This window comes from Vombatus ursinus, unplaced genomic scaffold (genome assembly GCF_900497805.2).
Source record: "Vombatus ursinus unplaced genomic scaffold, bare-nosed wombat genome assembly UNPS02014809.1, whole genome shotgun sequence".
Taxonomy (NCBI): Eukaryota; Metazoa; Chordata; class Mammalia; order Diprotodontia; family Vombatidae; genus Vombatus; species Vombatus ursinus.
In genome coordinates, this window is record NW_020954587.1 from 15,123,849 (window position 1) to 15,149,799 (window position 25,951).

The 25,951-nt window shown below is 37.4% G+C and overlaps 1 protein-coding gene across 1 annotated transcript in view; it reads left to right on the forward strand.

The window, feature by feature from the left end:
* The window catches only part of MRPS6 (mitochondrial ribosomal protein S6), a 78,357-nt gene that overhangs the window by 27,794 nt on the left and 24,612 nt on the right, over positions 1 to 25,951 (forward strand). The window lies entirely within an intron of this gene.

The window sequence follows — 25,951 nt, forward strand, 5'->3', positions numbered from 1 at the left end:
TTTTTAACAGATTTTAATTTTTTTTTGGTTAAGAATGAAATTTGGAACCATTGGTTCTCATCTCCCTCCAGTTGTCTTAATTGATTATTATACAAATAATAGCATCTGTGTGTGTATACGTACATATATAAATATATGTGTATATATATATATATACATATATATATATATCTCTTAAACCTGGGCTAATGTTTATTAATGAGGAAAGCTATCAAATTTGTGGTCAACTAAAACTATCTGTTAGTTTAAATTGAAAACCCTGTTTATTACCATGACTATTTTTCAGCCAGAAATAATAACCTTCAGTATCATAAGTTATTTATGACGTGCAGACAAAAATTTCTTAACATATTCTATATGATTACTTGGAAAGAGGTGTAGACTATTTTTAGTAAAATACTTTTAATGATAAAGCCAAATAGGCATCTCTTTGTAGACATTAGTGTGTACATTGTTGTTTGTTATTTTAGGTTAAGGTTCATATTTGTTCTATAGTAACAGTGATCAAAGCTACTAAGAATCAAAATGAGGGAAATGAATGAATTTGTTCTGCAAAGATGAAAAAAATTGTATTAGCTGTCCCATGGTCCGAGTTATTTTGATGTTTTTAGGTAATTATCTCCGTACTGCCAAATGGGCAATTGTAACCTTCTACCCTGGAGTGACTACCTCAGCCCTCCCCCCCCCAGGCAACTCATCTGTCTCCTACTTTAGATAGGAGAAATTCGGGTTCTGAAGGACTCTTCAGAGTTGGCAATGCCAACAGTTTTTTTGTATCCTTTAGCCATTCCATTTTGTAGCCAAAACCCCCTTCCCATTTGGCTGCCATGATACATTCTCTGTTGCAAAGAGTCTGTGGTTTCCCAGTGAAAAGGGTTGTTGCAACAGTCTGTCAAGGTGACCCATGGTTGCAGCTCCTAGGGATGGTCCCACGTTTTTCATAGAGGACTCTTAGAATGTAACTTTTTAGAACTGGAATGGATGTTTGCGATGGTCTAGCTTATATTTCTACATGCTTCTTTATTCTTCAATTGAGGTAGTTGAGACTGGGAGAGATTTAATGATGTGTCCTTACAAGCTAGAGCCATTCCAATGAGTTTTCTTTTCTATTTTGCCATACTACTTTGAACTATTTTACCAAGAATCAGCCGCTATTTGCAGCTCAGTATTTCTACCATTGTCTCTGTGGTCCAGCTGTGTCCATGGCTACTTACAGAAAAGCATGATCTTTTCCATTTTGGGGCATATTGGCAGCTTTTACAATCTTTTCCTCTTCCCTACTAGCTATACCAAGGCCAGTTCACCTCTACCTGATTATCAGGTACAGAAGGATAAGAAAACTGAAGGTAGTTACCCTAAGGTATAAGGCTTAAGGTATGGGACCACATACCCTTTCATAGGGACTATGGATACACACAAGAGCAAAAATAATTTCTAGTACCTCAGAGATAACTAAAGCTCATAAACTCTTCTAGCCATTCATTTGGAAAAATGAACTAGGCAAATAACTGGGGATTCTGAGTTTTACTTGGATAATATAAACATGAGCAAAGCAGTAAATTTAAGTGATATAAATGGAAATGATGACTTGCCAAACACCGATTGGAAAAAAGTGAATGTGGTGGTAGATGTTGACATTTAGTCATATTAAGGAAGCCTGGTTTGACCTTAAATTTTTTGTGAAGGACAGACTGTTAACCTTTATAATTGAAGTGATGACAGTGGTTGATCTTTATTGGTCATAATTTAGTAATGACAATGTTTCAATTTTTACTTCCAAGGATATTAACATTTCATTTGGCATGATGTCTGGTTAATACTGAGATTATCCAGAATAAATTTTAGGCATAATATTGTCTACAGAGATGTGACTCCTCTCCTTTCTTTTTCTGACTTCATTTTCCTTCCATCCCCTACTTTTCCTCTTTTCCTTTTCACATTTTAATCGATCAGTGTTTTGTTAGCTTGAAGTAATTTCAGACTTCTTGTCATCGTATGAGAGTCCTGCTTTACTGTGGTATTGGAGGTTATAATCCCAAAGAAGACTCACTAAGCTCAGTTATATAAAATAGTCCAGAATAATATATTAAACTTACTTCACTTTAAAATTTAATGCTTGCTGCTTTTCATTAGAAAAATGAGAGCTTTTTCCCAGCTTCATTCAGTATTCTTCTTAGCAAATAATGTGAACTCTAGCTTAATTACCAGTATTACTTAATTCCCTGATGTTTTGTTCTATTTAAAAAAACAAAAACAACACAGAATTTGAGGAAGCTACAGTTAAGGGTTCATATTAATTCCATATAATGACAATACTTAATACAATAAGACATAGTAATGCTGTCCTGCCAAAAAAGAATTTATAGGTAGTTTAAAAAATTACTTTTTAGAGAAGAGGGTGTGGGAACTGTTGGCTGATAAGGGATAGATAAGAGGTTTGATGAGCTGAATTTTTCATCTCCTAGTTGTTGGAGTGTTGTTGATAGGCCTGAGATTTAACCAAATTCAGAAGGCAGTAATCCTTGACTGCCTTGAATCATAAGACTCGCAAAACCCTTTTCATTTTTTTAAAGAATATTCTAACTCAGACATTCTTAACCTTTTTTGTGTCATGGACCCTCCAAAGCTGCTAGGCTCCTAAAAAGGTTTAATTTAAAAATCATAATGGAAGAAATGCTAACTTTCAGTTAGAGGTTAGTGAAAATAAAGATGTAGTTTTCCCCCTCCATCCTAAAGTCTACCCTCAGTTAAGAACTCATGCAGTAATACACTACCCAACTACCTTTGTGGCAAGCCAAAATGTTTGGCATCTTGGATGAAGGTATTATTGCCTTTGTGTAGGAGCTTAGCAGCAGGCTCAGACTTAATTACAGGGTCTAAATGCTGCTACTGTCTCCTTTTCATCTGACTAAGTTTCTTTTAATTCTTCTCCCCAAATAATGGGAATGAGGCTTAAACTACTGATGTACCTAATAAAGATGCTGTGAGGATAAATGAAATTTGTTTAGTTATTTTTAAGCACTTTGAGATTTTCAGATTATGTTCATGTCAAAAATAGTACAACCCCACGTTCCCCAGTAGTTAGACTTCCAGCAACAAATGGGTCACAGCCATGACTCTAAAAGGCTTTCAAATAGAAAAAAAAAATCGAGCATTTGAAATATCCCTTGTAAAGACCCGGAAGCCCCTTGAGGACAGGGACTGTGCCTACTTATTTATCTCTGCTGTTTTAGCACTTAGCACAGTGCCTTGTTAACAATAGGTGCTTAATAAATTAGTGTGTTTTTAAATGAATGAATGATCAAAAATACCCGTGCACTTTATTCCATATAAGAAGCCCTTACCTAGAGCCTATTGACTCAAACCATTTTCCTTACTTTACCGAGAATCTTGATTGTATGAATTTTGGGGGGGCTGTAAAAAGAAAAAAAAGCAGGCACAGTGATAGCAATAAGCCTTTTGAAAACGTGTAACCTGATAACACGATAAGGGAGAATATGCAAGGTAAATGCTGCATAACCATTAGGGACTACTTAGGATAGGACATCTTCTACATAGCTCTAGCCCCACCCCAGGCATCATGGTATTACCTCTCAGTAGAGTGATTGATGGTCATATAGATCACACACTTGTTAAGAATATTGTATCATAACTGTTAAAAATGATAGGGATATTTCTAATACATGGTAGGAATACTTCCAGAAAATGTTTTAAAATAAAACTTGGCACTTAATAGCAGTTCTGATACCCACTTATGGCATACGCCACTTAACTACTAGTTCTGCGTCAATGAGGCATTACTGTACTCTGTATTTTCTTTTACTTTTAGACAGGCAATCTGGATAATTTTTAGTCATTATATCTAGAGATATAATTAATTAGCCTGTTTCAAAAATAAGTTGGTGTGTTGTAAATACTGACCTGTGTTGAGAATTTGGTAGTAATGCCTCAGGAAAATAGCTCCATGTATTTTAGTGGTAGGAAGATTAAATTTTTCCGGTAATGTGGAAATCAGAATTTGTTTGACTTCCTCATGATACAGTGAAACACAGAATCTTCTGGGTTACTTGTGATGAGGCTTTTAAAATTAAAATTATCTGTATTTGACACCGTGCCTTCAAATAGTCAGTCCTGACTTAACTATCGTAGTATAAGTACTAATTCTTGCAGTTTTTCTTTTATAGTTTAATATAACTAGGAAGAATAAATCAATATACACACAAGCTCACTGTATAGCGAACTTTTTATTAGACTAAAAGAATCCATAATGTGATATGTTTGTTTTTTTAGCTTAAAATTATATTTATTTTAGTGTTCATGTGTGTATGGAGAGGGGGGAGTTTTTTATTTTTTTATTTTTGGCAACCTTATAGAATTTTATGTATTCACTTAACTGAAGCATAATCTGTAAAACTTTTTTAATGTTTTGTTCCTGTAAGGCTTTTTTATTTTTTATTTTTTGCTTTTATGTTTGCCTAGTATAACTTTATGATGCGATGTTTGCTAAAATCTTTGTGTGAAAAGAACATTTTTTATTCTCTATGGTGGGGAGCTACAAGTGCATTGAAAGCCCAGGATTTGTCCTTTTTATGTGTATATAAAATATATGTATATATACACACACATACACACACACAAAGCACAACATTAAATGATATATTCCCAGTATTGCCCCAATTTCAACTCTAAACCCCACCAAAAACATTTCCATTTTGTTACATATAAAGATGGAGAACCTGATATTGGAAATTCCAAATAATAGGTTATCTACTCATTTCATCAGAGATCCTAGATTATTATAAATTCTGTATGTTATTCTGTGTCTGTTTGTATGTCATAGAGGGAACAGGGGAAGCCCAACTGTTAAGAATATACAATTAACAAAACTTACTGCCAATGTATTCACTGTCAGTGTAGGAAGCGGGGTCTGGTGATTTGTAGCTTCCTTGGCCTTTTTTTCCCCCCGCCTCCTAGGGCAGGGGACTAAAATTGGAATTCCTTATTTCTGGACTGGTGGTATATTAATACTCGTCTTTAGGCTGCCAAGTCTGTGTTAATTGTAAACTTAATTTGTAAAACATTTCCATTTACAAGCAATTCCACAAATAAGTCTTAGTTTTTAAAAAAAAATGATTCACATTTTAATAGTGTGAATGTTTTATATAAGTAATTCCTACATGCACTTCTATTTGAGAGATCTGGGTTACTTTTTTTTTCCTTCTTCAACCTGAATCAAATCTAGATAATGAACAGCAGATTTGAAACTTAAGTGATTGTCACCTTACCTTTTATCTTCTCTGAGTATCTGTGTTGTACCATCTTATTTATACAGGTGCGTTCTTCCCAACCTATTGTCTTGACCTATGATGCAGTGGTATCAATAGCTAAAGCAATTAGTGTTCTTCTGTTTGTGATTATTTCCCTTTCGAATCCATTCAGAATTGTGTAGGGGGAATTTATGTGATATATATGTACATATACATATTTATATATATGTATGTGTGTATGCATATATATAATTCTCATGGGGGAGGAGTTGTGGAGGATTCTTAATACTACTGCCTAAAGACTACTGATTTTATGGACCTAAATAAATTCCACATTTTTGAACTGTTTCCTTTCAGACTTAGGGAAGGATAGAGCACCACAGAATAGAAAACTGGAAGGTGTGATCTTAAAAGCTAGGTATTATTTCAGTAAAGGAGTGAGTCCTTAAGGACAGAGGTATCAAGGAAGTGATCTCAGAAGTTTAAGTGAGGAAAGGGCTTGACTTTGGCAGTGTATGGTAAAGCAAAAAAATAATTACAGTTAATACAGTATGCGTGCTGTACCCTTTGTTGTTTTGAAGTTAAAATGGTTATATGTGATAATTTAAAGAAATGTTTTGAAGATTCTTTTAAAATGTGAGCACTCTTTACAGTTTTAATTATGGACATATGCTACATTTTTGGTGGTGTGTGTTTCTTCTCTTATACCATTTTGGTTTCTTAGTCAACAAAAGTTAGGAAAAGGGCAGAGGAAACCATTCTCACTTTTGGAATCCCTACTGTTTAGACCAGTACTGACTATCATATATGGCAATTCTATATTAATGTGCTCTGCGTCTCAATACTTTTATTTTTTAATAAGGTGGATATCAAAAATAGTTGCTGTGCAAAATGTTAGTAGTCTTCTTCAAGAAGAAATAAATTCTTTTTCTAATATCCTGTGAAATCTCTTCATTCATTCCTTTACTTTTAAGCCAAATGTCAGCAGAGTACTGCTGCTTTTATCTAGTAACTTTGATATGTAAGTATTAATGCATTTTTAAAAGATGTCTGTAATAAATGACTTGTTCTTCATCTTGGCCCACTCCGCTATCTTGTGCAGCTTTTTCTATGAGAGACCATTTAATACACTGGGGCCGTGTATTTATGTATATGTATTGTTTTAGTTTGTTGGCCATGTGCACCGAAGACCAAAAATTATTGTAAATGACCTTGTGGAAAAGTTAATTTTATGTTTTTATTGTTGTTCAATTTTGCTTTCATTGATTCTTCCTTCCTCCAATTCTTGAAAAATAAAGTGGGCTTATTTGGTTTCAGCTCATTGTACAATTTAGTTTAATGCCCAGTAGAATTTTGTAAATCAGGTTAATTCCAATATTGAAAGGGGTTTAGTGAAAGAATAGATTTAAAATTAACTAGTCATGACTAATCTAATTTCACTATTCTAACCTAATGTATATTAAATATGATTTAAAAAGTTATAGACATATTGTGTGATACCAGTTTGATGTGTTTTCAAAAGTGTTATAAAAATTAAAATTAATCTGCTCAAGAAATGGCAGTTTCCATTACTGACGGTGTAAAATATGAAAATATGATGTTTTTTGTGTACTTTGTGTGTGTGATTTTGCCAGCTACATTAGCCTTCAAAAGTATTTGGATACCTTAAGCCACATCAGAGAACATTCTTTTCTGTGGTATTTTGTCCTGTACCTGATGTATAGTAATGATTTTACAGACACGTTAGCACTTCTGTACCAACTTTGAATAAAAATGGAAAATTTAGACACTTTGTTGTGATTGAGTTTTTTCAGTCTTTCAGTCATTTCTTTTGACCTGTGTACCTTTGCCTATCCCTATTGCTTGCTTTTAAAATTTGCCTAGTTTTTTAAAAATAATTTTTATTCTGATCTTGACAAATACCACCAACTGAGCATTTCCACATATAAAGAACTGAAAACAAAGATTGTACATGAAAACTTCAGACCTCCATTATGCATTACTTTTTTAAAAAAGTATGTAATTTAGCATGTTATTTCCCAAGCTGCCTTGCTTTTTTGTTTCCCTCTGAATCTCTGTATATCTTTATATCTGTGTATCTTTAAAAATGCTTCATTGATTTCCCCCCCTTTTTTTTCCTGCTTATTATGACCCTTCCTCTTAACTATTTTCTCCACCCCTCAGAAATAGATAGTGGTAGACATATTCAGATGTTCCTGCTGTCATAATGTTCATTTGAAACTTCAGGCATTTACATAGCTACCAGTGGGGGTAGTCAAGGTCTGGGTGTTAACACACTTTGAAGGGAAATTGAATCATCTGTTGTATGTACCTAAGTGTGTGCCTTTATTTCACTGCTCTGGAACTGAATCCATATGATAATAGAAGTGGGTTAGATGTGTAGAGTAGGCCTCAGACACTTGACACTACCTGGGCAAGTCACTTAACCCTGATTGCCTCACCAAAAAGCAAAAAAAAAAAATATGTATAGTAGAAATAATAATTTTTATTAATCTTAATTTAAAAACAAACACTGGCCTTGTGATCAGGAGAATGGGGGAATTCTCCACAGTCTTGTACATCTGTGCCTGTAGTGACTTGGGTACATCGCCTAGGCCAGCAGACATCTTTGTTTTCTATCTTCACAACTTATTTCACAGCTGCCCCCCTGGTGCAGGCCTGCATCACCTCATGCCTGGACTATTGCAATAACAGTCTTGTGGTTGGTCTTCCTGTTCAGGCTTCTTTCCTACTCCATGTTTCACTAAGCTGTCAGAGTGCAAGTCTGACCACATCCTTCTGTAGTTCTCCCCCCCTCCCCCCTTTCAATCAATAGGGGCTTTCTGTTAATTCAAATATAATCTCTTCTATCATTGAAAGCCCTACAAAATCTGGCCCTTTTTAACCTTTCCAATCATCTTACATTTTACTCCCCTCCATATCGTACTGTCCAATGATACTGACCTTGTCCATTACTGCATTCCATCTCCTCGTCTTCTGGCTCAGTTCAAAGCCCACTTTTTGCCAGAGCACTTTCCTGCATCCTTCCACCACTACTGCTTTCCTTCTGAGACTGCCTCACACTTAGATTGCATGTATTTTATATGTACAGTTTTTTTGCATGTTATCTCCCTCATTAGAATGTGTGTTCGTAGAGGGCAGGAGCAGTTTCTGTTTGTCTGTGTCCCTACTGCCTGTGCACAGCGCCTGGCAATCACTGAAATAAAGGGTTATCGACCGGCTCTTTGAAACGTGACTTAGGATACTGAAATAATGATTTCTTGGCCAGGGAAAATGTATATATCTAAAGTGGACTAGAATCAGTGTATTAGCCATAGATTGTCAGCTCTGCTGTAAAGGGAGAGGGGAAAGGAAAAAAGTATCTGCAGCTTCTGACCTCATGAAGCCTCTGCTGATAGAGAGAAGTAGGTATGATCCAGGCAGACTAGCACTGGAGGTGCTCTGTAATTCACCAGAAACAACGATAGATGAAAGGGATGGAAAACGTACTCTGGCTTTGATGTCTATACACTAACATGGGTAATAATTAGCAAAAAGAGCCTAGAGGTCTTATTATCAGGAGGTATTGTGACTTCATTGGTATCCATGAGAATTAGTGGGATGTAACTCAGGACAAGCAAAGTGATGAAAAGGAACAGTATGTCCAGAAAGTACAGGTGAGATGAGAAGAGAGCAGTACACAGTAGCATAAAAACCCACCTGTGTAGAAATCTACAAGAATGAGGTGGTTAAGGGGCAGACGGCTATGGGGAACGTTTGGGTGTAGATCAAAGGAGGCAATGATCCGAGATGATGAGTACAGGAAAGGGGTATAGATGTGATGGCAGGCTTGAATACTTCAGATTTGTGCTAGGTGTCTTCTACTAAAAGAGAAGCAAAAAAAGTTTGAATTTTCTCACTGAGAATTTCATCTTTCAGAAGAAAAGAAGTGATCAGGCAATAAATAAGGAAGGCATCTGCTTGGTAAAGACAAAATGACAAACAGAGAGCAGTGACCATGGCAGTTTGGGATTGAATATATAAGGAGAAAACCAGATATACAGTAACTTATTTAGGATTAGGATGTCCTTGAGAATCAAAGTCTGGTGATTGGATTAATTTAGATGATGAAGGGGTGGGGAAAGGAGATTGTAATCTCTCGACAGAGATTCACATGAGGGTTTGAGAAAACTGACCACTCCTACTATATTACTGACACTTCCCTCCAAGAGACCTCAAAGACTTTTGACTGGGAAGGGACCTCATTGACCATTAGATGCAGACCACACCTAAAAAATAATACCCTTTTTACCACATACATGATAAGTGGTTAGCCAGAGTTTGCTTTTCACAGAACCCGGTACATAGTGCTTAATAAATGTGTTATCTAGTCACAACTCCTATATTCCGACCTCGGTGAGGGGCATCTCATTTCTGCCCCAGGAACCCTGATGAACGTTTGACCAGTTCTCATTAGGGTGTTTTACTTTTATAAGTCTTTTTCTTGGGGGGGGGGGGGGGGGGGGGGGTTGAAATTCTCTGCTGTTATAATTTCCATACACTTTTCTTCATCTGTTCTCCTGTTGTCTTGTACTTCACTGTGTTCATTGGGCATCTCACAATGTAAGCTGCTTGACTGTGGTTTTGTCTTTCTATCTCTAGAGCCACAAACAGTGCCAGGCTTCTAATTGGTTCTTACCAAAAACGTTTTTTGGATTAAATCAGTCAGCAAGCATTTATAAAATACGCTGTGTCAGGCAGTAGGGATACAAAAAAAGGTAAAAGCAGTCTCTTCTCTCATGGACCTAATATTCCAATGAGGAAAATTACATGTGAAAAAAAGGTATGTATATGTAAGATAGATAAAGTGAAAATAGAAGATAATCTCAAAGGGAAAGCACTTGAGGTGGAGTTGGGGGTGGGGGTAATAGCTTCCTCCAGAAGTTAGAATTTGAGCTGAGTCTTGAAGGAAGCCAGGAGGTGGAGGTTAGGAGGAAGGGCATTCAAGGTTTGGGGGATAGATAGAAAAAAGATATGGAGTGCTATGCATGAGGAGCATCCAGAAAGCTAGTGTTGCTAGATGGCAAGAGTTCTCTGGGGAGTAAAATACAAGAGAATTGAAAAGGGAGGAAGGGTTCTAAAGGGCTTTTAGCCCCAAGAGAGGATTTTATATTTAATCCTGAAAGTAATAGGAAGCCATCAGATCTGGGCTTTAAGAGGATCACTTTGGCAATGAAGTAGAGGATAGAGTAGAGTAGACAGAGACTTGAGGCCAAGAGAGATGAGTTCAATTTTGGACATGTTGAGTTTCAGGCATCTATAAGTCATTGAGTTCAAGATGTTCAGTACTCAGTTGGAAAGGGGACACTGGCAGTCAGAGTTAGGGCTAGATAAGTAGATCTGAGAATCATCTGCACAGAGGTGATAATTGAATCCATAGGAGCTGATTTCACTAGGTGAATAGAAAGAATAGATTTGTATGCTTAGCTTCTTGTAGTAGCTGAAAATGATTTTAGTTGTACTTCTTTCCCAGATCCTGGAGCCCCCTTCAGATTTTCATAATTGTATTTTATTTTTTTTCTTTACCAGCCTGCAAGCAGAATGTTGAGAGAGTTCTGACAGCTGAGCTTTTCTGACAGATCTAAGTGTATTCTTTGGAAGTTTGAGGCTGAGGGGAAAACTTACAGGGCTGTTCCTTATCCTGGACCACCTTCATTGTTTTCTGAAGCCTGCTTCTCAGGCATACATAAAGAAATTTCTATAAATTGAAGGAAAAGTTGAATGGATAATTAAAATTATTTTATTAGCAGTGGCTTTCAGTGAGTGGAGGCTGATTGGGATACAATAGAGCATCAGGGAAAATAATCTCAAGATAGGTGGAGGGATTTGAAGTGAATGAAATCTAATTTTTGCCTTTATCTAGGCCAGTCTAGGTAGAGGTTTTCCAGATTGAAGTTAGCGTTGTGTCATTTGGAAGCCTATAGTTTACTTTACTCCTTGCCATTGTTATTGTTTAATAGACAGCTGAAGTTAAATTACACTGTTCAGTTGGACTTTCAGTTCCTAAAGAGCAGCAATGGTTAGCTAAAAGCACATTTCATCAATGCTAAGCCTGAAATGTTGCTGTATCTGTATTTGTTTTCTTATTTTTAATATTGGGAACCTGATCGCTGACTTCAGATTCAAAAAGATCTACATGCATGGGTAATTCATATAACATCTCAGTGTCCCACATCAGCTCTCTAAGACTGATGTACAAACTGCCCCAAGACTGAAAATATATTATCTCCCATCCTAGAATGTAATCTCCTTGAAAGCAGGGACTTTCTTGCTTTCTGTTTGCATACACTATGTTTAGACTGCATAGTGACACTAAATAAATGCTTTGTGTTCTCTGGGAACCTTTTCAGCATCTCAGTGCAGATGGCTGATAGCTGTGGATCAAAGTCCCTCTGAGCTTCAGTCCACTTGACCAGCTGCCCATTTGACTTTTCACGCTGGGTGTTCCATAGACATCTTACTGAAACTCAACATGTCTAAAACAAAACTACTTTTAAATGACTCTGTCAAAGGCACCACCGTTCCAATAGCCCACATTGGTTACCCACATATCCAGTTGTCCTTGCCAGTTCAACCCCACTACAGTTCATGCCCAGTTCTTCTCTACTCACACAGACGCTAACTTTTTGGGGGCCGCCTTCTTTGCTTAAATTATTGCAATTATTTTCTAACTGGTTCCCTTCTCCCAAGTCTCCCTACATCTCCCCATTCATCCACACAACTGCTATAGTGATTTTCCTAAAGTGTAGATCTGACAGTTTCATTCCCTTCCTCAGGAAATGTCACTGGCTGTCTCCCTTGTGCTTCCACGGTCAAATATAAACTCTGTTTAGCCCTGTCTTTTAAGTCTCATTTTACATTACTACTCATACTCCTCAGCTAGGGTAGTGCAGTGGATAGAGCTCTTAACCTGGAGTCAGGAAGACCTGAGTTCAAATTCAGCTTTCAGACACAAGGTGTGTGACCCTGGGCAAGTCCTTTAACCACTACCTCAGTTTTCTTGTCTGTAAGATAGGGATTATAATAATAGCACCTACCTCCCATGGTGGTTGTGAGGATCAAATGAGATAATATTTGTAAAGTATTTAACCCAGTGCCTCACACATAGTAGACATTTTAATAAGCGCTTGTTTCCTTCCTCTTCATGAACTGTGACCCAGCCAAATTGATGGTCTTTCTGCTTCTCACACAAGGGATTTCATCTCCTGGTTTTTTGACTTTGTACTGAGTGTCCCCCCACCATGCCCCTGAAATATACTCCCTCTTTACCTCCATCTCGGAATTCTCCTCTTCCATCAAGCACCACTCTTTTACCTAAAACTTTAACTGATTTTGTCTTCTTGCTAACTCCTAGTACTTTTCTTCCTAACTGCTTTGTATTATCTTCTTTCATTATATTCTCTTCATATTCTGTATGTACTTATTTATATGTGTTGTCTTTCCTCTCCCTTCTCCCCCTCCCCTCTCCTTGCCAAGTCATTGAAAATATTTTTTGTATTTTCAGTACCTGGAACATTGAAGATGTTGAGTAAATGCTTTTTGATAATTTGCCCTTTTTCAGTTTTCACTTGTTGCCCATAGTAACCCTCACTGGGATCAGACAGATCAAGCAATAACAAATTACAGTCCACACATAAATCTGGGTCACAGTTTTTCACCAGTATAAGGGAAAGTGGGCACATACAGAAACATGTCAAGAAACCATATGAATGAGGAAAACCTGTGTGCTTGGGTAATCACATTTTTGAAACGGTAGACTTCAGTGACCTTATTCTGTCTCAGGAACTGCTCAGAAAAGTTTCTGGATGAACATAGTTTTTGAGTTGAATACTGGAGTGAATGGAAAATATAGTATGCTTCAGTGATGTACAGATGAAGAAGTGATTAGAGAACTTTTTAGGTTAATAATTGGGGAAATCTAGATACCAGAGCTATTCTGTGATTAGAGGACAAATGTAATTTATCTGACCATAAACAAAAGAAAATTTGATTAGGTTAACATAAACTAAAGTGGAATTGTTAGCAGAAAGGACCCAGGATCTGAAAAATGACAGGTGAAAGAAGAGATTTCAAACCTGCATCTGGAAAGGACAGATACTACAGTTACTGTGGAGATGTCAAGCTGACCAGGAGATGTGGTGGTACCCTTGAAAATAATCAGGAAGTTAGGAAGAGGGGAAGGTTTGGGGGGGAAAGATAATGAGTTCCTGTTGAATTTATGATGTGTATAAGACATTGAATGTAAGATATTCAGTAGTCAGTTGAAAATGGGACACTGGTGGTCAGAGAGGAGGTTAGGGCTAGATAGTAGATTTGAGAATCATCTGCATAAAGATGATAATTGAATCCATGGGAGCTGATTTCACCAGGTCAGATAGCATAGGAAGAGAAGAGAAGAGATCCCAAGAAAGATTCCACAGATATAGCCACAGACCTGGAGGAAGATCCAGTAAAAGTGACTAAGAAGGACTGGTCAGAAAGGCAGGAGAATAGAGTATTGTCATGAAAACCTAGACAGAATGAGGATGATTGATAGTGTCAGAGGCTGCAGAAAGGTCATGAAGGATGGGGATGGTGAAAAGACCATTAGATCTGGCCATTAAGAAATTATTAATAATTTTGGCAACAGTAGTTTTTGGTTGAATGATGAGGTCAGATTCAAGACTGTAGAGAGTTGAAAAGAGAGTGAGAGGAAAGGAAGTATAAACACCTGTTTCAGAAGGCCTTCTCAAGGAGTTTAGCTACAAAAGGGAGGAGGAGAGATATGGGACAACAGGAATGGATGGATCCCTTGAGAGTTTTTGAGGGTGGGAGAGGTATGAGTGCATTTGTAGATAATAGGATTGCAGATTAGAGAGAGTGGAGGCAGTCTTGCTGGAGGAGACTGGATGTGCATGTAGAGTGGCTTGCCTTGGTGAGGAGAAGCTCCACCTCATATGTGAGACTGGTGAAGGAGGAGATAATGGCAGAAGTTGTCTGGGTGATGCCATATGAGGTGTTGGGGGGAAAAGGGAACTTTGGTGAATGGTCTTTCTATCTATCTCTTTTTTTTTAAAAAGGTAAAACATGAGGCAAAGTTCAGCTAAGAGGATGAGGGAGGGGGAACTTTGGAAAGTTTGAGGAGGGATGAAAAGGTTTGGAAGAGCCACTGTGGTGAGTGGTATAGTGAGTCACATAAGAAAAGAATTACTCTTATAACAATGAGGAACCAGTTAAGGTTGTATACCTTAAATTTGTAGTGAGCCCAAGTGGCACAGTTTCATGATTTTCTCCAACTAAATTCAGTGCTATGTGTGTAGGAGAAAAGATAATAAATGGCGGTATGATCCAAGGTTAAGGCTTTGCATGGCAGGGCAGATGAGCAGCACTGTAAGGGGGCAAGGGACTCAATAGAAGTAGACAGTGTATAGAGTTGAAACTGGTTCACCAAAGAGTCACGATGGGGGAAGGAAGAGAGTGTAGCTAGTGATGGACTGGGAAAGAACTGATGCGTCAAGGGATTGAAAGTCCTTGTGTGGATGAAGAATAGGGTTTGGGGTTGTGTCGCAGAGAGATGTGGAATGACCATAGATTATAGTCAGACAAGGGAATTTCAGAGTTCATGAACATTCAAGTGTTCCATTTGTGGATGATGGCAAAGTCAAGAGTATGACCATCTTTGTATGTGACTGATGTGAGGTGGAGGTCATGAGAAATGAGTAAGTTAAGGAACTGTGAGGGTAGGGTATCTGAGGGATTCTAGGTATGTTTGCTGAAGTCCTCTAGTATGGGGGCAGGAGTTGGAGAGGAGACTTGTGAGCCAGGCATGGAATAAGCTGCAGAAAGAAGAGGGGTGTCCTGGTGGTCTGTGTTCACAAAGTGCCAGAAGTTGGATTATCCAGGATTGAATATAATAATAATAACAACAATAATAACAGTAATTGTAGGATTGGATTTATACCAGGAATGCAGGGTTGGTTGGTTGGTTTAATATTAGGAAAACTATCGTTATTGGCTTTAGTAATAACAAGAATAACGAATCGTATGTTAATTTGCAGAGAAAGCTTTTGACAAATAATACAACACCCATTTCTGTTAAAAACACTAGATAGATACTAAATGTGCCTTTCTTTAAAATGATAAGTATTAGGACAGCTAGGTGGTACAGTGGATAGAGCGTTGGGTCTGAAGTCAGGAGGACTCATCTTTCTGAGTTAAAGGCTGGTGTGTGATCCTGGGCAAGTCACTTAACACTGTTTGCCTCATCTATTAAAAAAAAAATGAGCTGGAGAAGGAAATGTCAAACTACTCCAGTTATCTTTGCCAAGAGAACCCCAAAAGGGGTCATGAAAAGTCAGACACAACTGAAAGTGACTGAATAGCAACAAAACATATCTGAAATCAAGAGCCAAAATTATATGTGATGGGAACTTTTTAATAAGATGAGAATGAAGCAAGAATGTCCATTGCTACCATTTTTATATAACATGGCACTAGAAATGCTAGGTATAGCAATAAAACAAGAAAAAGAAGTTGAGGGAATAAGCAGAAACAAAGAAGAAACAAAATTATTGCTTTTTTTTGCTGGCACTTAAAAAATTTTATTTTAAACGTTCTTTTCTTTTTAAGTTGAGTTCCAAATTCTCTCCCTCCCCCACCCACTGAGAAGGAAAGCAAAAATTATATCTGTTACACAGGTGAAATCCATGTGAAGCATATTTTCATATTAGCCATATTGCAAAAAAAAAAAAAAAAGCAAGAAACTTATACTCCAGTTTGCATTCAGAGTTCATCAATTCTCTCTCTGGAGGTGGGTAGCTTTTTGTCATCATGTGTCCTTTGGAATTGTCTTGGTTCTTTATATTGCTCAGAGTAGCCATGCCTTTCACAGCTGATCATCATTACAACATTCCTGTTACTGTGTGCAATGATCTCCTAGTTCTTCTCACTTCGCTTTGTATCAGTTCATAGAAGTATTGCCTTTTTTTTCCTGAGACCACTTCTTGTCATTTCTTATAGCACAGTATTATTCCATCACAATGATATGCTACAACTTGTTCAACCTTTTCCCAATTGAGTATCACTTCAAAATTTTCGATTCTTTGCCACCACAGAAAGGGCTAATATAACTTTTTATTTTTTATTTTTTATATAGGTCTTTTTCCTTTTCCTTTGACCTCTTGGGGGTACAGACCTAGTAGTGGTATTGCTGGCTCGAAGGGTATGCAGAGTTTTATTTATAGCCCTTTGGACATAGTTACAAATTGTTCTCCACAATGTCAGACTAGTACATACCTCCAATACTTTATTAGTATACTTATTTTCCCTTATCTCTTCCAGCATTTGCCATTTCTGGTAGGTGTGAGGTGATACCTCAGAGTTGTTTTAATTTGCATTTTTCTAATCAATAGTGTTTTAGAGCCTTTTTTCACATAACCACAGATAGCTATGATTTCTTTTGGGGGGAAAAAGTTATTTCTGTCCTTTGACCATTTATCAATTGGGGAATGGCTCTTTATCTTTATAAATTTGACTCACTTCTCTGTCTAGTTGAGGAATGATGCCTTTATCAGAGAGACTCAGTGTATGAATTTTCAATATTACTTCATTGTCTATGGTACCTTTTAGCAAAATGTAGTTTCCTTGATTGTCTTTTTAAATTAGGTCTATTTTTTCTTTCCCTTTGTCTGAGATAATGATTGCCAGTTCTGTTTTTAAAAGTGTTATTTTCTTCAGTATTTTTTGTGTGCCTCTTTTACCAAGTTGTTAATTATTGTTTCATAATTTTCTTACGTCACTCTCATTTCTTTTCCCAGTTTTTCCTCTACCATTCTTAGCTCTTTCTTTAGCTCTTCCAAGAATTCTTGTTGAGCTTGGGTCCCGTTATCATTTTTCTTTGAAGCTTTGCGTGTAGCTGTTTTCACATTGTTGTTTTTGTTTCTTGGTATTCCCTACCACCACAGAAGCTTTCGTTGTGAGCAATGAGCAAACGCTCATTTTTCCAGCCTATTTCTTGGCTTTGAACTTTATATTAAAGTTGGGCTCTCCTCACCTTGGGGTAAGGTGGCACTGTCTTAAGCTTAAGGCTTTTTTGTGCTACTGTTTTCATGGCTAATTTTGGGGATCTGCAAGTTTTTGGTGCTTCCAAGGTGGTGTGATCCAGGGAGAGATGTTGACATAGCTTTTCTGGTCGGTACTCTGGTCTTAATCCAGGAAGGGCCCCTGCGCCCTTGGAACTGCAAGCACTAGTGTTGCTTTTGGCCCTTGTGCTGTGACCAGGTCCCCTGATCCTTTGCAGCCATAAGATCTAATGCTCCTCTCCACCCTGGAACTGAGATCCAGAACTTTATATGGACAATAGGTTGCCGTTCAGTGGAAGCTGTACCCAGAGCCAGCAAAGGGTCCTCTGTAATCTCTTTCTTACTAGTTGTTCAACCCTCTTATTATCTCTGGGCTCCAGAGCTGCTCAAAATTGTTGCTTTTGCAGATGATATGATGGTGTATTTAGAGAACCCTAAAGAGTCAAATAAAAATTAATTAAAACTAACTTCAGCAAAATTACAGGTTATAAAATGAATTACTTGAAATCAGCATTTTTTTTGTATAATATAAATAAAAGAAGGATGAGTTAGAGAAATTCCATTTTAAGTAACTACAGAATGTATATAATACTTTGGAGTCTATCACCATACATACAAGAACTATGTGAATATCATTAGAAGATATTCTTTACATAATAAAAATAAATTTATATTATTAGAGTGATGTTAATCACTAATGTAAGCCAGTAAAATAAAAATGAAAATACTAATTAAATTAACTTATTTTGATGCTACAACAATCAAACAATCAAAGAATTATTTTATAAAACTAGAAAAGAAATAATAAAATGTATTGAGAAGAACAAAAGGTCAAGAATCTCAAGGGAAATAATGAGAAAAATAATTGAGAAGGAACAGGGGCCTAGTAGTACCAGCTCTCAGACTATACTATGAAGTGGTAATTCTCAAAACAGTTTGATACTGGTTAAAAAAAATTCAATCAGGGGAATAGATTAATCTACAACATACAGAAACAAAAGAACCTATTATCCTAATGTTCATTAAGCGCAAGGGCTCCAGTTACTTAGGTAAGGACTCAGTATTTGCACACCAATCTGGCAGAAATTAGGTTTAGATCAACACTTTATACCTTTTACCAAGGTAAGCTCCAAAATGGATGCATTACCTATATATAAATCAAATTAGAGAAAAGGAAGAAATAGCAAATAGGAAGAAATTGCTTTTCATACCTGTGGCTAGGGAGGAGTGTTCATGACTAAACAAGTGATGGAATAACAGAGCAAAACATGGAAAATTTTGACTACATAAAATTAAAGCATTCAAATACAGCTAACATTAGAAATGAAACAGTTAATTGGGGAAAAATCTTTGCAGCAACTTTCTCTGATAAAGGTCATATTATGTTGTAATGGGGGGGGCCCTGTTTCCCTATCTCCCTTCCTGATAGATAAATAGATATGAAACTAATTCACGTTTATCAGAATAACAGCCATTCCCTAGTTGATAGTTTAAGGAAAGGAGTAGGCAGTTATATTTCTTTTCAATAAGACATACTTTTTCCATACTTTATTCCAATCAGAGAATTATCCAGACTAAAAATACTATTTCTTTCCTTCGTCAATTACTTTTGTAGTGTTATTCTTCCAACTAGCTTTTTGGGGTGTTTTTTTTGACCCCTGAAACCTGGTGGTTTATTTCTTTGAATGAATAAACATTATGCTTATTAGAGAGCAGCACCATATGGAAACATTAGAAAACAAAACCGAACCAAAATTCAGAACAAAACCATTAAATAGTCAGATTTTTAAAGCCTAGATCAAATGCCATCTTCGTTATCCACAGCACCCTCTCCTTTCCCTTCAAGTGATCTCACCGTTCTAAAGCCCTTCATACTTCACAGTGAGTTTGAATTGCATTCTTTTTATTGTGTGTGTGCATTTGCATATGTAGATCTACATGTATCTTTTCTCCATGACTAGATTGTAAGCTTCTGAGGACAATGACTTTCTTATTCATCTTTTCCTCCCCTCTTATCCTCCTGCACAATCACTCTTACCAGTGATGTCTTAATTACCAAATCCAATAACCTCTTCCAGTCCTCATTCTTTTTTGATCTCAGTGACTGCTGTTGCTGTTTCACCCTGGGGGGAAACTACCTTCCTCAGCTCTAACCTGCTCTCAGGTTATTCTGTTTTACCTCAGCCATATTCTGCTACATGTATACGCAGCCTGCATCCAATCCTTTGCCATTTCTACCTTCACAATATCCTTCTTAGCTGTCTTCACTTAGATAGCCACAACCTTAGTTCAGGCTGTCATCCATTTTCTCCTGGACTCCTACTTTTCTCCCTGCCTCAAGTCTCTCTTTCTCATCAAATACATCCTTGTCTCCTCCCTCTCACCCCATCTAGTCAGTATGTAGTCAGTGGCTAAGGCCTGTTTCACAGCATCTCATATACAGTCCACTGTGGTCTGCTCACATAGCTACTGCCCTGGTACAGACTTGAATAGCCTTCTGCTTGGTTTCCCTGCATCATCTCTCCCCACGCCAATCCACCCACTCAGCAAGCTACCAAAATGACTTTTCTCAAGAGCAGACTTCACAATGTGACTCCCCTATCCAATAAACTCTAGTGACTCCATTATTGCCTCTGGGATCAAATGATATATATTTAAAACAGTCTGCAAAACTTAGGAGGCAGAATGGTAGGTTAGAAATAGCCCTACATGTCAGTGAGAGGACTTAGGCCCAAATCCATGGTCTATTCCCCACTCTTTTACCTGCTTGCCCTTGGAGCAGACTCAGTAACTTCATCTGTAAAATGAGTATCCCAGACTACATAACTCAAATTCCCTTCTAGCTCCAGATCTGTGATCCTTTGTGATTCAGTAAAATTGTCTTCAATAACTTTTAATAATTTGTCTATAATAACTTTTAATAATTTTTAAAATTTATTTTTAAAAAGTTATCTTTAAAAACTTAATAATTTTTAAAATTTATTTTTTCAATCAACAAACATGTATCTTCTTTTCTTCCCATCTCTTCCTCTCCCTTACCCCCTCCCTCCACTTAAAAAAAAAAAACAGCTGAGAGAACTGACACCCAAAGAAACAAAAAGTGATTTATGCTAAGTCACAAACCTATCCAAATGAAATTTGAACCCAGGTCTTTATTAGACCAAGTCTAACGTTTTTCTACTCTCTAACCCCAGTGGATGTCTGTTAGTATCAAACAATGAGGATCAGTGTACTCTTTTTTTGTTTGTTTTGGATTTGTTTTTAGGTGGGGAGGGAAGGCAATTGAGGTTGGGTGACTTGCCCAGGATCACACAACTAGTAAATGTTTGAGGCCAGATTTGGACTTTGGTCCTCCTGACTTGGGGGCTCTGTCCACTATGCTACCTAGTTGCTCTTCACTAACCCAAAGTTACAAAGGGTGTGGCATGTCTAGAAACATATTTTCAAAGTTCAAGAAGCTTAATGAATCAGCATGAATATTTTGTACATCCTGAAGGTAGAGGGATGGACTGAATGACCTCTGAATGTTCCTTTGTATTTATGGAAAACAGCAAATTTGTAAGGCAGTTCCCTTAGACTACTGTTTGAAATACAAATATATGAATGGATCTATGTGTAGATATTGAGATATTTTGGAAAATGCCTTGACATTGTGGCTTTATCATTAATAAGATGTACTGTTTTTTTGAGTAGGAAGGCTAGGTGGGACTGATGCTGTTGATGTCAATCTGGTTCCTTCCTGTAAAACTTAGTCAGAATTTGAGATCATTCTTCAGAAGTGATTATCTGATTGTCATTTTTTCTTGTTAGTTAATCTAGATAACCGTTCGAAATAACTGGGGGGGATGAGTATTAGTAGCGCTTTTTCTATTTCATTTGTTATCATCTACTGTAGAAATTATAGTTATATCACAGCTTACCCAAATGAATGCAGCTCGGTTTAGTGATTTTTAAAGTGACTAATAATGGTAACATTTATTAAATGCCTACTATGTGTCAGGCACTGTGCTAAGCACAGTGTCATAAAACCTAGAAAGGAGCCTATCTGGAGGATGATTGAAAGTGTCAAAGTCTATAGGGAGGTCAAGAAGGATAAAGATTGAAAAAAAGCCATTAGACTGGGCATTGGGTAACCCTGAAGAGAGCACTGTTACTTGAATGATAAGGCCAGAAGCCAGACTGCTGCCGAGGGTTTAGAGAGAGGAGATGAAGTGGAGGCACTGAGTTGTAGATGACTTTCTCATGAAGTTTAAGCAACAAAGAGGAAAACACATATAGGACAGTAATTATTGGGGATGGTTAGAGCAAGTGAGAGTTTTTCAAGAATGAGGGAAACATGGATGTGTTTGTAAACACGACAGACGGAGGAGGGAGGGAGGAAGAGGAGAGAGGATGATAATGAGAGAGAAGCAGGTGCACCCTTAATGAAGAGATGGCAGAGGAAGAGAAGGAGCTGTCAGATAGGAGGAGAACCAGAGAAAAGAGTATCCGCAGAAGGATGTGGACAGGTCAGGTGTGAGGGATTAAGAAAAGGGCATTACATTACATTTGGCAATTGAGAAATGATTGGTAACTTTAGAGAGAGAGCAGATTCAAGTTGAAAGTCAGATTGAGAGTTTAGAAAAGAGGAGCAGGTGTGTAGGTGATTTTCTCAGATGGGTTAGTCACAAAGGGGAAGAGAGATAGGGGTGGTCAGAATCAAGTGAGTATTAAGGGTAAAAAGACATGGGTATGTTTGTAGGTTACAGAAAAGCCAACAGTTAGGAAAAGATTGAAATTGACAGAGGGAGGGGATTATAAAAGAGAAAACCTGTGGGAGAAGACAGGTTGGGATGAGATCAAAGGTATTTGTAGAGGAATTTTCCTTGGCAAGGAGGGAGGGTATAATCAATTAGCATTGATTTCTAGTTTGAGCCAGACTCTGTACTAAGTGCAAGGGGTCCAAAGAAAGGTTAAAAAAAAAAGTCCTTGTTCTAATGGAGCTCACAGTCTAGGAGGGAAGACAACATGTAAAGAACTAGGTACAGACATAAAGGATCAATTGAAAATAAGGGAAAGCACTAAGATTAATGAGGACTTGGAAGCCTTCCTGCATAACTGAGAGACCTTAAGGCACTTCATGTGAGAGTGAAGGTTGAGGGAAGATGCTTAGTGATGTGATATGACAGGGGTTAGAAGAGGATTAATTTTCTTGGAGAATGGTCTCAATTTTTTCAGTGAGGTATGAGGTAATATCTTCAGCCAGGAGGGTGTGACCTGGGAAACTTGGAGAGGAATAATATAATGGTTTGGAATAGCCACTGTGCTGAGTAGGATAGTGCATTGATTAGGGAACTGTAAGATTACCTTGCTGCAATGAGAGCCCATTTGAGATTATGTAACATAACTGTGTAATGTAGTTCTCAACCCACATTTCCTTCTATTCATTTATTCCCAGAACACCTTGTTCCTCTGTAATTTTCTTCCCAAATTTTTTTGCTATTTGCTGGTCTTGCTCTTTAGGTTGACTCTCAATTTATTTCAAGCCATAGGTGCCAGTAGTAGTATAGACTAAGAAATTCATAAATTCCTCCTCTACACTGAATGGTTCTGTTTGAGCTCAGATAACCCAAGCTGAATATGTGAGCCTCTAAATGTGCCCTCATATTTTTTCCCTTCCCTCCATACCTTCATTCTTGCCTTCCCATTCCCAGTATATTACTGGTCCTCACCCCCTCCTTTTTTTGCGTAGCAAAAAAAAAAAATAATAACATTGATTAGTGCACAGGTCCCTTGACTAAACCCAATGTTGTTTTGGGAATGCTATGTGCTAGTTATCTAGTTGAATATGATTAGCAATTTATACTTGTGACTTCTTCCAGCCCTTTCTTTTTCTATTAATGGAGGTAACTGATGTCCTTTGAGGTTTAGAGATTGGACCCAAGTAAGCTGACATTCAGTTTATCTATGTTTCCCAGTCTTTCATTAAACCAGCACATGTGAAATGATCACTAGATGTATGGAAATGTAGTGTCAAGTATAGAATGTTGAATAGATACTCTCCCTCTGTTTAAGGAGTTCAGAGCAATTCAAAAGACATTGTGTGCTTACTTTGTTCAACAAACTGTGCCAGGCACTGAGTTCCTTTCTTCTACTGGGAAATACAACTCCGATGCAGATGAGTATACACAAAGTAATATTAGGTGAGTGCTAACTAAGAAGGGAAATCTGGAAAGTTTAGTTACTTCTGGGTATGTGACCCTTTGATCTGCGCCAATCAGTTGAAGACATTGTAACAGTTATATTTTACTTCTATCGATATGATTAACTCCTAATTCTGCGAATCTAATTCTAGTGTCCTTTAGGTAGACTTTTGTAGGGTAGAAATCAACACATCAATAATCTTCTCCGATCTGTATCTTGTCACTACCAAGGAGAGGTAGATTTATGCCCCCTTGATCTTTTCTGCTACAAAAAATCAAATCTGAACATCTCACTGAAGTATATGTCTTTTACTCTCATTGACTTAATGTCTTTCAATTCCCTGTTTTCCTGACCTTCCAACAACTTGCTTTTACTGCTTGTAGTCAGATTTTAAATTTTCATTGAGATTTGCCAAGGCAGATTTTCTTTTAAACCTTTTGTCTGTATTGCCAATTCTGTCATCAGAATCTTGTTGTGGTTAATCTGTACCAAGAAGAACAACCCCTTGTATTTCTCCTCCACAGGAAGGTGTGGGGTTGAGGGGGTTGAAATTTGAGGGGTAGGGCTGCAAGGAGACAGGGAACAAAATTAGATGAGAGAGATGAGTCAGAAAGGTAGCTTTTTGGGCTGGGGGGATATTTACCTGTTTTTTCCTTCCATCTATCAGTTCACTTGCTCTGGCATTTAATTTACTTGCTACCATAGTAACCAGGCCTCCTGCCAATCTTTTCCTTTTCCTTTTCTTTTTTCTTCCTCTGTCTTATGTATGTTTAAGGGGGAGGACATAAGTGGAAATCTACCAGTAAAGGGGTTTGCTGCATTTGGAAAGGTCCTAGAATGGTACTATGCCTAAATCTTTATTGTTATTTCTAGTGGGTGCAGTAACATTGCCTACTTGTAACCTGTTGGGATTACAATATTCTTGTTAAAAGAATGTTAATATTGAGGGATAATACAAGAGAATAAAGCTTTTATGATGGGGACCAAAATTCTTTTCGAAGCTCTTATCCAAATGAGGTCCTCTAACCTATAGGCATTAAGAAATCCAACAATTTGTTGCAATAATTCAGTAAGCATTTATGAAGCCACTATTTTTATGCAAGGCTTTATGCTAAGCACATGAAGGATTATTACTTTGATACTTCAGTGGAGATGTGAATTTTTTCTAGGTGGATATTCTTTCCAGTGGTACATATCACAATCCATACATGCATTTTTATCTTATTTCTTATTTTATGTTGTGTGGCTACTAGCTGAGTAGATGGATTGGTCATTGGTTTTCCTTTATTCTTTCTTTGTGATTGGCTCACCTCCTTTCCTGGTTATACAGTGACATCATTTGGGATGTAAAGATGAGATGTAAGCTGTAGTTCCTGTTCTTAAGAGTTTTACAGATAAAAGATGTCATCATGATTTTAGCTTGGGCCACTTGAAGTATTGGAAGGGCTGGGGAGGACAGCCTGTGAATGTCTTATCCAACTTCATTCTGTTTAGTGGCAAGGACAATGTTGAATCTTCTCAGGTGATGGTTGAGGCATCTGGTGCATCGTACCATTGGCACACAGGCACCTACTGACAGTTGAGGAAGAGATGAGATCTAGGGGTTTGTCTCTGTACAAAATAGTCTGAAAATGGGCAAATACAGTAGTTCATAAATAGGGTTGGAGATGTTAGAATGGAGGCAAATCAGAACCAAGGGTGGAAGCATTTTTTAAATCAACAGGAAATAGAACAGTGTCTAGAGTAATTGCTAAGATTATAGGGCAAGTAGTTGTAACCTTTGGAGCAGTGTTAGCACTGGCAGCAATAGATAACTTTTGCTGGGAGGAAGTTACAGATTCTTTCCAAATGAATGCAACGTTGCCAACTTGGAGAAAGGGTACTCCGTGTTTACCTTTGATCCATGCACTATCATTAGAAGTAGCATTAGTGACTCTTAGGATTCAAGAAAATAGGTCATTTGATAACAGATTAATAGACTGATACTATGTACTGTCTCCTCCCCCTACAGCCCCCTCCCCCATTTAAAACAGTGGCACTGGGGAAGATTAGCATTAGCACTGAATTTCATGTCCAGACATGAATTTGAATTCCTTTTCTGATGTGTGATACCCTGTGTGACCTTGGGAAAGTCTTCACCTTTCTGGGTCTATTTCCTCATTTATAAAATGAGAAGATTAGGGTTATGTGATCAGTAAGATCTCTTCCATTTCAAACCTAAAATCTTTGTTTTGAAAATATGATGACGTAAGAAGGGAGGTATCTCTAGTTTTGTGCAATTAGTTCTTAGGGCCTAACATTGAAGGTGTTTAATATCAGAGCTTAAATAGGACTTGAAAAGATTATTTGTTTATGTAGTTCTTTCTTCTCTCCTCCTTCCAT